Source organism: Miscanthus floridulus, chromosome 4, assembly GCF_019320115.1.
Source record: "Miscanthus floridulus cultivar M001 chromosome 4, ASM1932011v1, whole genome shotgun sequence".
Classification (NCBI taxonomy): Eukaryota; Viridiplantae; Streptophyta; class Magnoliopsida; order Poales; family Poaceae; genus Miscanthus; species Miscanthus floridulus.
In genome coordinates, this window is record NC_089583.1 from 82,286,099 (window position 1) to 82,303,807 (window position 17,709).

A 17,709-nucleotide genomic window follows, 5' to 3' on the forward strand; every position below is an offset into this window, starting at 1 on the left:
GCAGATCGACAACACCGACCTGCTCGACTCCATCGATCGGGTCGGCACCAAACTCACTGAAGCCCTAGCTCTGGTAAGTATGTTTCAAAGTCAACCTAATGAGCAGGTAACTGCTCCCCACAACAGATCTACCCAACCAGCTTGGACCAGTCGTCCTGCACGACTTGGTACATATCTCGTGGTCACATCTACTCCTGAAGGGCGCTCTGCTCGTCGCCGGCCAGCCTTCGCGACGGGTCTCCGGCTCTCCGAGTATGAAGCCTCAACGAAGAACCACCAGGTCTAGCCCTACGGCCTGTGAAACGCTGCCTCCAACTACGCGTACAACCTACAACGTCGCTTGGATCTGTGTTTTATGCACCGACCTCGGCCGAAGCCACGCAACTTCATCAACATGATCCAGATTGAAGATTATCAAGAAGGATCCGTCCACACAGTCCAAGAGGGCGACTCCAGCTCCTCGTCTGGCATCGCATCTAATGCATCTGTCCACACCGAGCTTTAGCATCACGAAGATGAAGGCGTCAAGTACGATCTGGATATCCCAGACCACACCCCGGGGTTCTCACAATTCCCGTCTTTCCCGCCAAGACGAGGGGATTTGATCCATGTTGTCAGCAATGACGAACCGCCAGCAGTTGGCAAAATAGAACAAGAAAGGACTGCACACGAAGCACGCAATATTGACCGATTTAATCGCCGACAAATCGAAGCCGAAGTAGACCAGGAGGCACGACGCATAAGGGTCCAGCCACGTGACCTCAACGATGCTTTCGACAGGGTGGGGGAAAAACAGGTCTTCAGGACTCCAAGTGCCAATGTAGCCGTCACCATGGCGACAATGCAATGGCTACCCAACACCCCGGAAACCCAAGCAGTTCGTGATGAAATATAAGCCTATCGGACGGCTGCTATGGCCCAGACCGCGGAAATTGTAAACCAAGCTCGGGCTCCATCCGTCTCAGTCGAGTCAAGCCATAGCCGCCAGCACTCAAGTCGCTCATAGCCACTCAACCAACGTGGCTCGCGCAACAACGACCCATCAGACAACCGTCAAGGCGGAAACGGTGGCCATGATGGTGGCCAGGATGACAACCACCGCGACGTCTGGGATGATAATCGCCGGGACAACCGCGACAATCGCCACGATAACCACGGTCGCAGGGCTAATCCAGATAGCAATCGAGATCACCGCGATGGCAATAACGATCTCTGCCATTACCTCGGTGGACGTGATCTGCGCGCTCGCATCAACCAGAGAGCCGGTGATCGAGCATCCCACGAAAGTTATCACCGTATGGAATATGACACTACCCATGGCCCACCGGGTTTGAAGCAGTTTACTCCACACCTTTGCCAAGTCATATGGCCCAAGAATTTCAAGCTCAAGAAACTTCAGAAGTACGACGGCAAGGAAAACCCCAAATTATGGGTCATGCTCTACGAGACTGCATGTAGATCAGCCATGGCTGACGAGCTTGTCATGTCTAACTATTTCCCAGTCGCTGTTGGCCATGCAGGTCACCAATGGCTGGTCAGCTTGCCGGCGAACTACTTTGACTCTTGGTAGGAGCTCAAGCATGCCTTCATCGACAACTTCATTGCAACTTGCGAGCAACCGGGAAACAAATACGATCTGCAATGGATTCGAGATCAGAAAGACGAGCCACTGCGCGAGTACATCCGGCGTTTCTTGGAGATGCGCATCAAGGTCCCATCAATCTCCGACAACGAAGCAATCGAGGCTTTCATCACTGGCCTCCGCTTCCACGATGCTCTAAGGGACAAGCTCCTCCGCAAGAGACCTGAATCGGTTATAGCGCTCCTGGCCACCGCTAAGAAATATGCGGACGCCGACGACGCTAAAAAGATAATTATTGAAGAAGCAGTAAGGGTTCCACGCTCCGACCACCCCCCACACCGCGATGACTACCGCGCCAACCATGGTCGGAACATCAATTTTGACCGCCGCAACCAACGCAACGACTCCTGCGACCACCGCAACCAACGTAATCAGCGACGTAACCGCCATGACGATTACAGGAGCAAGCGTGCTCGGGAAGACGACGGTAAGGTCAACACCGTTAAAAAGGGTGGCGGACGTCGTAACTATGAAGACGACTATGCCAAAGCATTGAAAGGGCCCTGCCAGCTCCATCCTAAGTCAAACCATACCATGGAGAATTGCCGCGTTCTCAAGTCTATCTACATGTGTCAACAGGCTCCGGATACATCCGACAAGCCTAACGACGTAGGGGAACAGCGCAACGAGGATAACGACGACGACGATGCGGACCCTCGTCACAAGTATGTCAAGCCAACCGATCGCGTACACACCATCATCGGAGGCAAAGTGTCCATCGAGACCAAACGAGAACGCAAGCTGCTCGCCCGCGCGTGCTTGAATGTGGCCAACACCAACAACCTCCTCACCGATCTACGGCTCCCTCTGTGGTTTCACCGCGAAATCTCCTTCAACAGAAAGGACCAATGGGCCGCAATACCTGAGCCAGGGCATTTTCCCCTGGTCCTCGATCCTTGTATCAACAAGGTTCAGTTCGATAGAGTACTGATCGACGGCGGCAGCTCCATCGATATACTATTCAAGAACAGTCTGCCCGCCCTAAAGATAGCTCAGGCGGACCTCAAGCCGTACAAGGCACAGTTTTGGGGTGTTCTCCCCAGACAGAGCTCTACACCTCTCGGACAGATCACGCTACCTGTGCAGTTTGGGACCCCAGACCACTTTCGCACCGACTACGTCAACTTCGTGGTCGCTGACTTCGACGGCACCCACTATGCTATTTTTGGTCGACCGTCGCTCACTAAGTTCATGGCCATACCTCATTACAGGTATCTGGTGCTCAAGATGCCTACCGAGGAAGGAGTTCTAACCCTCCGAGGCAATGTGTACGCAGCCTATACCTGCGAAGACGACAGTTTCAAAATAGCAGAGGCTCATGACCTCTCTATTCGCATGGCTGAGACCATGCTCAACGCCAAGAAGACCTCGACCGACCACCTGGAGATCCCGGAGCTTGAGGCTCCACGCAAGAACATCAAGTTCAAGGAGCACAAGGTGATCCAGCTGGTCAACGGTGATCCTAGCAAAATGGCCCTTATCAGGGCCAACCTAGATCCCAAATAGGAAGACGCGCTCGTCAGGTTCTTGAGGTGCAACATGGATGTGTTCGCATGGAAACCTGCTGACATGCCCGGTGTACCTCGAAGCTTGATCGAGCACTCCTTGAATGTCAACGGCAAGGCCAAACCTATCAAGCAGAAGCTACGACGGTTCACTCGTGACAAAAAGGAGGCGATTAGGGTAGAAGTTACATGGCTTTTGGCAGCCGGATTTATCAAAGAAGTGTATCATCTAGAGTGGTTAGCCAACCCGGTTCTTGTACACAAAAAGAATAATGAATGGAGAATGTGCATTGATTACACTGATCTCAACAAACACTGCCCTAAGGACCCCTTCGGCTTACCTCGTATAAACGAGGTCATAGATTCAACCGTCGGTTGCGAGCTGCTCTCCTTTCTCGATTGCTACTCTGGTTATCACCAGATCGCTCTCAAAAAGGATGACCAGATCAAGACATCTTTTATCACGCCCTTCGGCGCCTACTGCTACATGACCATGTCGTTCAGGCTCAAGAACGCCGGGGCTACCTACCAACGCGCTATACAAGCTTGCCTCAAAGACGAGATAAAAGACGACCTCGTCGAGGCTTATGTTGATGATATAGTTGTCAAAACCAAGGAAGTACATACCCTTGTTGACAACCTGGAACGCACCTTTGCAGCCCTTAACACATTCCAGTGGAAGTTAAACCCAAAGAAGTGCATTTTTGGTGTTCCTTCTGGCATATTACTCGGCAACATCGTCAGTCATGACGACATACGCCCTAAGCCAGAGAAAGTCAAAGCCATCTTGGACATGAAGCCACCCAAAAAGGTGAAGGATGTTCAGAAGCTTACCGGATGCATGGCCGCCCTCAGCCGTTTCATATCAAGATTAGGTGAAAAAGGATTACCGTTCTTTAAACTACTTAAAGCATCTGAAAAGTTTGAGTGGTCGGAGGAAGCAGACGCTGCCTTCACACAGCTGAAACAATACCTTATGTCACCTCTGGTCCTCACTGCTCCGAGAGAAGACGAAACACTCCTGCTTTACATTGCGGCTACTAATCGAGTGGTCTCCACAGCCATGGTGGTCGAGCGAGACAAGCCCGGCCATGTCTACAAGGTACAACGACCAATCTATTTCATTAGTGAGGTACTCAATGAGTCTAAGACCAGGTACCCACAGATTCAGAAGTTGATCTACACCATACTGATAACATCCCGAAAGTTGAAACACTACTTCGATGGATATCGTGTGGTGGTCATGACTGAGTACCCTCTGCGAGACATCATTAGCAACAAGGATGTGAACGGGCGCATCATCAAATGGGCAATGGAGCTATGCCCCTTTTCCTTAGAGTTTGCAAGCCGCACTATAATTAAGTCTCAGGCACTCGTCGATTTCATCGTCGAGTGGACAGACTTAATCACGCCTATCTCTCCCGGATTAGACGAGTATTGGACGATGTACTTTGATGGCTCTCTCAACATCAATGGTGTGGGAGCAGGAGTCCTTTTTGTGTCACCATCCAAGGAGCAGCTCCGGTACGTCCTCAGGATTTATTTTCCAGCATCTAATAATGCCGCTGAGTATGAAGCATGCCTACATGGTTTGCGCATTGCGGTTGAGCTTGGCGTTAAACATCTCTATGTCTATGGAGACTCTGCTCTGGTCATCAACCAACTCAACAAGGACTGGGACACAACCAGCGAAAAGATGGATGCATACTGCAAATTGATTAGAAAGCTGGAAGGCAGGTTCTATGGCATCGAGTACATACACGTGGTCCAGGACAAGAATCAAGCAGCAGATGCACTGTCAAAGTTAGGATCATCCCGAGCAAAAATCCCACATGGCGTATTCATCCAAGACCTGCTCACGCCTTCCATCGAAGAGGAAGATTCCACGGTAGATAAGCCTCCAGACCAGCAATTGGTGGCTACGGTTCTAGCGTCAAGCACCGCCAAGCCACCTCCGACCACTCATGAGCCCGACTGGAGAATACCTTTCATCAAGTACCTAACAGATGGCAGTGGTTACACTGATCGAACAGAAAATGAGCGCCTGATGCGTCGTAGTAAGCAGTACCTACTCGTCGATGGCAAGCTATGGCGCAAGAACGCAAAAGAGGAAATCTTGATGAAGTATATAACCCAGGAGGATGGCAAACATCTCCTAGACCAAATCCACTCTGGCTCCTGCGGTAACCACGCGGCCTCAAGAACGCTGGTCAGTAAGGCTTTCCGAGCAGGGTTCTATTGGCCGTCAGCAGTAGCCGACGCCGAGAAGCTAGTCCACCACTATGAGGGTTGTTAGTTCTTCGCCAAGAGAATCCACATACCAGCACATGAGATCCAGACAATACCAGCTTCCTGGCCTTTCGCATGCTGGGGACTGGATATGATCGGGCCCTTCAAACTAGCTCTAGGGAAATTTACATGCGTCTTTGTGCTGATCGACAAATTTTCTAAGTGGATAGAATACATGCCTTTGATACAGGCATCCTCAGAAAAGGCTGTCACGTTCCTCGACCAGGTCATCCATCGTTTCAGCATACCCAACAGCATCATCACCGATCAGGGTACTCAGTTCACTGGGAACGCTTTTTGGGACTTCTGCGATGAAAGGAGCATAGTAGTAAAATACGTCTCGGTGGCGCACCCTAGAGCTAATAGACAAGTCGAGCGAGCAAATGGCATGATCTTGGACGCGTTGAAGAAGAGGATGTATAGAGAAAATGACAAAGCTCCCAGAAGATGGCTCAAAGAGTTACCAGCCATGGTCTGGGGCCTCAGAACTTAGCCCAGTCGTAACACTGGCGTCTCGCCATACTTTATGGTTTACGGCGCTGAGACAGTCCTCCCTGTAGATATAGCTTTCAGATCAGCACGGGTAGAGAACTTTGATGAAGGCAAGGCCAATGAAGTACGGGAGCTAGAAGTGAATAGCGCAGAAGAGAAGCGGCTCGATTCTTGTGTACGTACGGCCAAATACCTTGCTGTTTTGTGCAGGTACTACAACAAGAACGTTAAAGAGCGGTTCTTTATGGTCGGGGACTTGGTCCTGAAGTGGAAGACGAACTAAGCTGGTGTCCATAAACTCGCAACCCCATGGGAGGGGCCCTTCATGATCAAAGAAGTCACATGTCCAACGTCTTACAGGTTAGCTCACCTGGACGGTACGGACGTACCAAACTCATGGCATATCGACAAGCTTAGACGTTTCTATGCTTAACTACTGAGATATGTACCCCTCTTGTACTTTCGATTTACTTCAATAAAGCTATTATGATTTCTCCGACCACTCTAATGTGTCACTTCGAAATTTATGGTTATTCTAACTTAGCTAGTAAAAGCCGACCACCACTCCTTCTACGGTTTTTGGAGCAGGACCTGTCTCCGGTTCCTCCCAACACGTGCATGGGATCCGCTCTCTACGTTACGGGTGATTTGTAGGTCCTCCTTGGTTTGACTTGTCCGCGTCTACGTGTGCACAGGTCACGCACCTCACACTCCGACCACATGGCAAACTAGGGCCGCACAAACTTTTTGGGATGATGTGTCGAGCAAAATGGTACAACTAAACAGAACGTTAACATGTTCTCACTTAGTTACACCAACATAAGTTTTAAGCTTAAATATGTTTTATACAAAGCAAACAAGCTTATAATGATATACAGTTACGTTATTATAAGCTTGCCTGAAGAGGCCCAAGTTTACAATAACACAACTATGTCCTCCTTCTACAGCTCTAAGCCTATTACATTGGCTGGTCGGGGCATGCGGCACCTACTGCTCGCTCCTTCTGATATCCTATTCGAGTCTCGGGGACTCTTATGCTAGTCGAGCTGAAGGGGATGGCCCCGCCGATGCCTGGCTGGTCGAGACCACATGCTTCATCGGTTGGCTTGCAACTGATGGCGTTTCCAGCTAACTTGTCAATGGCGTACCCTGTATAGGTGCTGTCCCACCTCCACACAGGTTAATGTCACCAATTATCTTTGACGATAGGTCTAGCTAGGCCATCCGAAGCTCCTCCGCCTTGTCTGGGTCTACCTCCTTCGAGTATCTAGCCTCCAAGCGCTTGAGATGAATCAAGGGGTAGTGGGCACGCACCATGCTTAGCACATGGGCACCCGTGTACTCACCCATCTCCTTCACGAACTCTTGGAACCATCCCCATGCTTGTCTGCATCTCTCGACCAGTCCTAGCTAAGGCATCCTTGGCTCTTCCTCTGTGAGCACCGGGTCGATAAGGTCGAGGATGGGCAAAATGCCAGTTGCCACTTCCTGGCACCAGTTCTTCCATGTGTCCCGATCCTCGGTGGCCTCGAGGCATCGTGCTTTCCAGCCGTCACGCTCTTTCATCATGGCTTCTAGATGCCTCTTGGCATTGACTTTTAAAACTACACACCGTACAAGACATCAAATGTAACGGCACGACAAGATAAGGTGGGCAACAGAATGAGAAAGGTGGTCTGGAATACTTACTTTTTAGTTCCTCCTTCATTTTGGTGGTGTGGTCCTGGAGTTGAGACTGGTTGCGCGCCAGTTTCTCGTTGTCCTCCTTCAGGCAACCACACTCTGTGGTCACACGGCTATTCTCCTCTTGGAGGCGGGTTACTTCAGCTTCTAAGCCTGCATTATAGCTGTCACTACCAACAACGCAACAACGCGTGTCATACACTTGCTGTGATAAAATGACAACTTACTTGTTTTTTTCCCGCTCTTTGTTATTGAGTTGTCCGACCAGGTTCTGGTTCTGTGCCTCTCGCTCTGTCCTCTCCTAGTCAGTGGCTTCAAGTTGGCGGCGCAAGCGTTCCACCTCGGCCGCCAGTTCTCTATTGTTCGCCGTGATTCCCTCAATCTGGTCGAAGCACCTCTTTCAGTACTTTGCGGTCTTCATCAAGTCCTGCATATAAACAAGCTAAGTCAGACAGTTCAACTACATAACAGGGTCAAGTGGTCAAGCCAAACATACCTAGACTTCTATCACCAGACGCTTTGCTGCTCGTTCAACTTTTAGGGTCTCTTCGACCTCTGGGATTTCTTCATGCATAACCCACTCATCGTTCTGCCAGCGCGACACATATACATGTTGTCGTTTATCTTGGAGACGGCCCAGGATCTCTTCTACTTCATCCTCTTCGACCTCTTGTTCAGGGGGCGGCGCTGGTCTGGAGTCTGTAGTCTTTGCGACCACTATGGCTTTCCCACGAGCCGTAGCATCGGCAAGCGTGCTCTGTGCCAACTCCGGTTGCTGCTCCTCGGCTTGGTCTGGTTCCCTTGGCGCCAAGGTATCCACCTCAGCAGGGTTAGTGCTCGGAGCACTTGTACTTGGCTCAGCTCTCTTCTCGACCAGCTGCTCGGGGACTGTCGTCTGGCTGCTCATCTACTGAGGTTCTGGCAGAATTTCTTCTATAGGTTCCTCCACAGCCGGCTGCTGAGCAGTTCTTTCCGCCAGTACTAGTGAAGCCATGCCACACCCGGCTAGCTGGTCAGGATTTTCGGTGGACGCCGACCTAATATACCAGATAAAAGTTCAGAAGACAATAGTATTCAATACAAATTATAAGCTTACATCACAGTTACAGATACTTACAGCTTGGAAGCATGGAAGGACGTGGCAAAGGAGCGTCTCTTCGACTGCGCCTGCTCCACGTGCTCGGTGGGTTCCACCGGGTCTTTTTCCACGACCGGTACTGGCGCCGGGGTTTGGTGCTCGATACTTCCCCCGCTTGTCCTCTGTGTTGCAGTGGTCGGTGATGCAATCACTGCTGGCACAGAGGAGCCACCCTGTTCTGTCGACTCCATTTGTCTCCTCCTCTTTCGAGGGATGAGTCAGAAGATGTCTGCATCCTCTGTTTCATCGTCTGAGAGGGGGAAGATGGCCTGGCGACGTTTGTTGGCCGCCGGCCGCTTGCTAGTAGCCCTGGCCATTGCATCCTCCCCAACCCCGAGTACCGCCCAGTCGACGTCTTCGATCCTAGCACTGGTCTAGGCGGTTGGGCCGGCAATTTGCAGCCAATCCACACCAGGGGGCGGAGACACGAACACTGCTGCCCGGTCATGACCATTACTCTGGGAAACATAAAGGAGACAACCGTCAATTTTTTGTTACAACATAATTCTACAGGTACAAGGAAGCATCATTTACCTTTGGGGGAGGTCGGGCCAGCTTGAAGGCGTGCTCGATGTCGTTTAACCTGACATAATTGAGATCGACTAGGTTAAATAGCTCCCCAATCCTGGCCTTGACTTCTATCTTGTCGAGCGCCTCTTTTCTGGTCCTCGTTGGATCTACGCTCCCTTGGTACTCGAAGCCAGGATGTACCCTCTTCTGGCAGGGCTAGATCCTTCGGCTGATGAAGTTCCCGACCACACTTGGGCCATCTAGTTTTCCCCATGGGATCATCCCGAGTAGTTCTGCGATCTGCTCTAAGTGCTCGGGCTTCTCCGACCAGCTGCTCTTCTTCTCCGAAATCAACCCCACGTCGCACAGGGTGATCGTGTTCGGCTCTTCGCGGATGTAGAACCACTTCTTGTACCATTCATCCAGTGAGGTTCCAGGGGCAGTGCAAGTATTGGGCCTTCATACCGTCACACAGGTTGAGGTATACACCTCCGTCTATCTTCGAGCCCCCGCTCCCTTTCTTCCGTAGATAGAACAGATGGCAAAAGAGGTCGAAATGGGGTTGGAAGCCACCATAAGCTTCGCAAAGATGGATGAAGGTGGAGACAAGAAGAATCAAGTTGGGATGCAGATTGCAAATCCCAATCTCGTAATACAAGCAGAGCCCCTGAAGGAAAGGGTGCACTGGAACCCCAAAACCCCGCTTGAAGAAATCCTCGAAAACCACAATCTCACCTGGTTGTGGATCGGGGAAGCTTTCTCCTTCCGGCGCAGGCCATCCTACGAGGGCCTTGTTGTGGAGCACTCCCATGGTGACGAGGTCTTCGATGGTCTGCTCATTGCTCCTTGACTTCCACCACTCCTTCGCCATGACTCTGCCTTTCTTCTAGGCGTCTCTCTTCGCCATTAATCTGACCTTGCTAAAGGGGTGGATGCGGTGGCGGGGGGATTGGTGATGATTTTCGGAGGAATAGGGTTTGGCAAGAGGAAGAAGAAGGTTGTGGCAGCGAATGACAATGGGGATCGGTAAAAAGTTACTTACCAGTTCTATATTATAAATAACCAAGAGCCCCATCATTTCATCCACCCAAGATTCTTGGGAGACATGCGCACGTGCCACAGACGGTTGTTTTCACAACCTCGAGATCTACGCCAATAAACGCGCCCCTTCGTTACCAGTGTACGCGCCTCTTCGTTGATAGTGTGAGAGGGCCCACACTAACGCACCTCCATACAGGTGCCAAGCGACTATTTGCCAGAAAGAGCAAGAAGACAGAGTGACATGCTATACCCGTCTGCTTTTTTGACCAGACGTGTCAGATTGGACTTGACAGAGTAAAGAGATAAATAAATACACCAAATAATAATACAAGCGGCGTTTATTTTTTCGCTGCATGTTTTGTGCTCAAGGAAGGACCAGACCACTGCCATGATCGAGGACTGCCCAGACCACTGCCGTGCTCAGGGACTGCTCCGACCACTGCCGTGCTCAGGGACTGATACGACTACTAATGTGCTCGGGGACTGTCCCAATCACTGCTCGAATATCGTTCTTCTCGGATACATGTGATTTGTACTCATATACAGTTGAGCGACATTTATTTAGACCTTGCTACAAGGCTCATATTTCGCCTTCCAGCAAGCTCGGGGACTAAGTGGGCACACTTCACCTTGCGGTGAATGTGTTTATTTAATCGACCCCTACGCTTTGACTAATTGTAAGGATTACTATCGTGCTCGGGGACTGTCCCGACCACTGCTCGGAGATCGTTCTCCTCGGCTACATATGATTTGTACTCACATCTAGTTCAGAGACATTTATTTAGACCTTGCTACAAGGCTCATACTTCGCCTTCCAGCAAGCTCGGGGACTATATCGGTACGATGCACCTGCCGGTGCATCTCGTATTGCTTATACGACAATTGGGTTCTCAACTTAACTGGGAATTTTTTTAGACCCTGGCACCACGTGCCTATGTCACCTACTACCAGGCTCGGGGACTAAGTGGGCACACTTCACCTTGCGGTGAATGTGTTTGTTTTTCGACCCCTACGCCTCTGATGATCAAGGACGCTACGCTTCAAGACGCACTTACATTTCTTTTCAGAAATACAAGTGGGCACACTTCCTAGGACGGAAATCTTTTTCTTTTTTCTTAAGAGCACCATACATTCTTCGGACAACCTACTTCTCCGATGACAACGGTGGTCAGAGATGTCAAGGACTCAAGCCTTACTTGTCGGAGAAGGTTAAAATGACGTTTTGCAGCATAATACATGGTGCTCGGGGACTAGCTGTGGGGGTATTAACCCCTATACCCCTATAGCTAAGCTTGGGTCGGCCCGGATCGGTGGGTCCGGTCCACCAAAAGACGACGCGTGGCTCGGCCAACCTGTTCGAAGTCCCGTGCAAGGAGTCAAGGCCGATTTGGCGATCAGGCAAGATCCTGGTCGGTTAGAATAGGAATCCTTATCCGGCCACGTATGGCAATTGTAACTGGCTAGGATTAGTTTCCAAATCTATAACCTTGCCCCCCGGACTATATCAGGCGGGCAGGGAACCCCTCTAAAAAACATCTCTCATTGACATACAGCAATACAAATCAGACGCAGGACATAGGTATTACGCCTTCTTGGCGACTAGACCTGGATAAAACCTCGTGTCTATCTTGCGTCACCGTCTTGTTTGTGGCTTGCGCATCTGTCTGCCGACAATCTACTACCTTGGGCATACCCCTAGGTAGACTGCCGACCATATTTCGTCGACACTAGCTGTGCCCCATCAATCAATGGAATCTCGTGATCACAGGCCCTTGATGGAGGAAGAGATGTAGGAGCCTGGAACAGATCCTGAAATTGATCTAGTACTGCCTGGATGGGAACCGGCATGGACTGAAGAGGGGCTGGACTGTTTTCCTCTGGGACTGGATCAATGTGCTGTAAGAGCTGAAGAGGCCCATCTGGGCGAGAGCCCTACAACAGCTTGAACTGACCACCATAGGGAACCAGAAGTTGTTTGAGGCGCCAATCAATAAGCATAGGACTATGATCTTCAAGCCAATCCATACCAATCACCACATCAAAGTTTGCCAACGGTAATGTTCTAAATTCGGAGTAAAATGTACAGCCATCAACCGTCCATGGTACCTGATGTAGCAGAGATGTGTTCACGAGCCGTCCACCACCGGCAACTTCCACTGAACTGGCGAGCGGATCTGAGGCAATGCCACTGAGTTGTGGTGCCAGATTCTCATTAACAAATGAGGATGAGCTGCCCGAGTCAACCAAAATTTGGACCGGTATCTGCTGTAAGAAGCCCACCAGACGAACTGTCCGAGCGGCTGGAACACCTGACAGTGCAGACTTGGAGAGGGCCAGCATAATGTGCTCAGCTTGTGACGAGGTTGGAGGTGTATCAGCTAAGGAATCATCGGACGAAAATGACTCCCAAAGTGGATCGACCGCGTGCAACACTTCGAGCGGGCAGCGATGATCACGGATCCACTTGGTACCGCACTTGAAGCAGAGCCCCAGAGCACGTCCGTAGGTCTTGAGGGCGGCGAGCTTGGCATCGCCAGCCGTTGGTATAGCACCAGCCACCACAGTGGCCGAGGTAGTAGCGGTCGCTGCCGGCCGTTCGGAGCATGGTGGCGGTGGTGGTAGTGGCAGGGGCATCCGCGCCGCTGCCACCGGCTTGTAGGAAGAAGACCAATCACCACCTCATGCGTGCTTCGGGGCAATGAGAACCGCCATTTCTTCCTGCAATAATGCCAACGAGCAAGCAATATCTAGGTCTTTCGGAGATTGCATAATGACGATTGCTCGAATTTTAGGCTTAAGCCCGTCAATGAAGCGCTGGGTAAAATAGAGGGGATCACTGATTTGGGAGTAGGAGTTGAGGTGATCTTTGAGCTCGTAGAATTCGTTCACATAGGTTTGGACAGAGGAATGCTGGCGGATGTTAAAGAGCCTGCGTAGCAGGATTTCATGCTGGTTGCGATCGAATCGATCGTGGATAAGGCAGCAGAACGTATCCCAAGAGGCATTTTCAAGCTGAGACTGAACAGATTGGTACCAGCGACCAGCTGGGCCTTCGAGATACATCTCGGCGACACTGAGCCAAAGAGGTTCATCCACCAAGTACATGTGAAAGTATTTTTCACAGCGGCGCCGCTAGCGGCGAGGATTTTCGCCATTGAATTTGGGAAACGGAAGTTTGGGAAGGCGGCCCAGATTAGCTGTGATTTGCGCCTGATCAGCAGGGCGTGGAAGGTGTGGAAGGCCTGGATTGGGGAATTGTGTAGTTGGCGGTGTGATGCTGAAATTGGGGACATGTTGGGAAATCGGTGGTTGGTAAGGGGCCGAAAATTGGTGGGGAAACGAATTGGATAGTGGAGGTGGATAATGGTTAGGCATCGATTGGGACATTGGATTTGAAATTGGGGGAGGATGATGCGTAGGCAGGGGTTGGGAAATTGGGGTGGATATTGGTGGGGGAAGTACTGTTGGGTGGGACTGGGAGGTCGACATTGCTGCTGCTGGTTGTGTATGAATCGACAGTGAGTGGACAGGGGGAAAAACACACGGAGGACTAAGAAGACTCGAACCCAGCGCAGACGGCAATGGAACATGAGACGGAGCCGGCGACATACCAGATGCCGGGATATGGGTCCACGTCGTGACGACACCTGGCCCAATATCCCATGTAGTCGGAGCGACGCAGGGCCCAATGGGTGATTCCACGATGGAGCCCGCAGTAGCTTGCGCGGACGCCGGACCTGGGGAAGAGAGGATGCCTGGTTCACGCGCCGTTGTCTCGAACACCGCACGGTCCCAGTGGTTGGTGAGCTTGGAGACCTTGAGCAACAGGGCGTCAAGGATCCCTTCGGACTCCGTACGCCAGCGGCCCAGCTCGGCCACGGCTCGCTCGAGCTTGTCCATCCGGTCGTCCTCCTCATCGCGGACGCGCTCCACGCGGAGGGACTCGAGCTCCTGGAGGGGGCACTCCAGGGTGGGATCCAGCACGGTGCCCACGTTGGCAGAGTCGAGGCAGAAGCCCTCCAGCTCGGTGATGCGACGCTCGTACTCCGGGTTAAGGACGGCGCCGCCGGTGGACTCGAGGAAGGCGAGGCGCTGGTTGGTGGCGGCGCGAGCCGACTCCAGATCGGCAAATCGACGCTCCCATTTGGCATCGTGCTTGTCGAATCGGCGAGCCGACTCCTCCCTAGATTTCTGGATCTCCTCCAGAACCATCTTCATGTTAGGTTCCATAGCACCGTGGGATTTTTGGAATCGAGTGTAGTGATCGTGGGGAAGGGATGGGGAGGCCAGAATCGACGAGTCTCTGATACCAGATGTGAGGATCAGCAACTTGGAGGATGGGAAAGGAGGAGCAGAGGAAGAACAGCAAGCAATTCGGAGGATAGGATTGAAATTAACAGAATGTTTGATACAATTTTTGTTCGCCCTTCTCTCTCTTGCCTTGGATACATATACTAGTGCCTACGCCGCTCACAGAGAATCTGCATACTTCTAGTTGGGCCGCCGGATCCGCTTGGGCCGACTAGAGCTTGGCGAGCCATGAGGTGGGTCTGAAGGAGTCGTCGTGGTACCAGGCCCAGGGAGTGGGGTGCTGACACTGCACCACCACCAGACATGTGCTCTCCGATCTTTGAGACGGCCTTATTTGCAGCGTCGAGCTTGGCCTTTATCTGCTCAATGTCGTCCGAGGTCATCTGCTTGTGGAGATCAGCGACGGCTGCCTCAATCTCGGACACAACCTCAGCCGAAATCTTGTCCCTGTACTCTCCCAAGCTCTTCTCGATGCTGTAGATAGTTGTGTCCGCATTGTTTCTGATGTCGATGAGTGCTTTTCGTTCCTGATCCTTCTAGGCATGCAGCTCGGCCTCCTGAACCATCTTCTAGATGTCGGCCTCAGACAGCCCACCGGAGGATCGGATGGTGATGTTCGTCTCCTTTCCTGTGGCCTTATCTTTTGCAGAGAATGTCACGATTCCATTGGCGTCGATATCAAATGTGACCTCGATCTGAGGCATGCCTCTTGGAGCAGGTGGAATGCCAACGAGATCAAATTCACCCAGGAGCTTGTTGTCTGCAGCCATCTCACGCTCACCTTGCAGCACACGGATACCTACTTGGGTTTGATTGTCAGCAGCATTTGAAAACACCTGCAAAATCAAAACCAAAGATCAGATCAAAGTTGTACTAGTGCAGCATGGATCATAGGATGGTAATCATATCTGGACGCTCAATATTATGTTGATAAGTTGATAAAAAAAATCATCCAGATAACAGGTATACCCAAAAAGTTGAATGGTCCGAAAGAACAGAGAAATAACAACTCACCTGGCTTTTCTTTGTAGGAATTGTAGTGTTCCTGTTGATCAACCTGGTGAAGGTGCCACCAAGCGTCTCAAGACCAAGTGATAGGGAAGTAACATCAAGGAGAAGAAGCTCCTTAACATCTCCACGGAGAATTCCACCTTGAATGGCAGCACCCATGGCCACAGCTTCATCAGGGTTGACTCCTTTGCTTGGGCTCTTTCCAAAAATTTCAGCGACCACCTCCTGTACTTTTGGAACCCTGGTCATCCCACCAACAAGAAGTACCTCATCCACATCTTTAGTAGATATTCCTGCATCCTTCAAGCAGTTCTTGCATGGATCTCTGGTCCTCTCAATCAGCTGGTGCACAAGAGCCTCAAACTTTGACCTTGTAAGTGTGATATTCAAATGCTTTGCTCCTGAGGCATCAGCTGTTATGAATGGTAGATTGGTTTCGGTCTGAGTGGTTGATGATGTTAGCCCACAGGATCACCGGCTCAGGTGAGTCGACCGCTAACCAGTCTTGCCGACCACGATAAACGTTGTCCGACTACACACTATGGCTAGAGGTAGAAGAAGTGAGGGAGAACAGAGCATACACACACAGCAGAGACACCAGCGTTGGTCGGAGCTCTATATAGGAGATGGTAAGTCTGAACTCTCTCTTTACTGAGTTGCAGTGGCAAACTATATATACAACTATATCCATCTAGTTCTAGTACAACTGGCATGCTGCTATAGTGACTAGATGTAATAGCAGGGCTGACTCTGGCGCCTGCTCTTGCTGTGGCTACAGTGCGGCAGGTGAGCCGTTCGGCGCCTGCCCCTGCAGCGGCTACAGTACCACAACAGGGTACCTTTTCGGCGTCGTCTTCCCCTGCCGTGTGTTCACACAAGGGAGCAATAGATTATCTAACAATTCTTCTCCTAATCCTACTGCTAACCCTTGAACCCCCTCCATGTCGATCATCTCCTTCAGCTCCGTGAGTCGAAGATGGCCGAGCGGCTTGGTGAGGACGTCCGCGAGTTGCTGATCAGTTTCGACGAACTCGATGACGATCTGCCCTCTATCGACACAGTGTATGAAGAAGTGGAACTTCACATCGATGTGCTTGCTCCGGTCGTGGAGAACCAGATTCTTTGCGAGGGCGATGGCGGGCTGGTTGTCCACCATTAGTGCTGGTGGGTGAGCTTCCACACTGGCCAGCTCGCCCAGCAGCCGGCGTAGCCACACAACTTGGCATGCCGCTGTGGCCACCACTACGTACTCTGCCTCACACGTAGATAGCGTCACCACCTTCTGTTTCAGCGATAACTATGAAATTGGAGCTGACCCGAGGAAGACGAGCACGCTAGAGGTGCTCTGCCGTCCGTCGATATCCCCCGCCATGTCTGCGTTGCTGAACACAGTGAACTTCAGCCTACTTCCGCCAGTCTTGGGGAAGACTGTGTAACACCCTCGGTGTTACGCTGTAAATCTTTTGCTAAAACATGTCATGAGCATTATGGTTACGTGTTAATGCATGTGATATAGTGTGTAGATCGATTTTCGTAACTCGAAACGATCAACAGAAACACGAAACGAAAGTTACATTTCATAGTCAAGTTCTATCACCTAGGGTTTTAAATCAATTTTTGTTAAGCAAAAACACTATAGAACGTGTATACGAAACTTTAATAAAGTTTATAGTACAAAGCTTGTAGATGACAATGAAATACTTGCGGTCGTGAAAGGAATTCACTAGCTATCATACCTAATAGCTTGGAAAGCGAATTTGACGCGAATCCGATCAAGACTTAACCAAATCTCTTAAGTCAGAAAATGGTTTGTCAAGGCCAAGTTTGGCAATTTTTGTAGAAGAATCGGGTTAAGGAGTGATGGGGTATTAGGGTTTGTTTTAGTAGCCTAACATGCCCTCCTGAGTATAGAATAGGTGGTTCGGTGTTTGAAGTAACGAATTTGATTTTTGAGGTGCTTTAAAAATCATGCATGGCACGTTTCCGGCCGGTGTCAGCGACTGTGCGCGGTCACCATGCCTCGGCTCGGCGCCACAGCGCTGGTTTGCCCGATGCGTGCGCACACTGCCGCGTAGGCCCTGACCGCC

The 17,709-nt window shown here is 51.0% G+C and overlaps 1 pseudogene; it reads right to left on the minus strand.

The window, feature by feature from the left end:
* LOC136548709 (heat shock 70 kDa protein, mitochondrial-like) overlaps positions 1-17,709 on the minus strand; it is a 37,653-nt pseudogene that overhangs the window by 3,943 nt on the left and 16,001 nt on the right.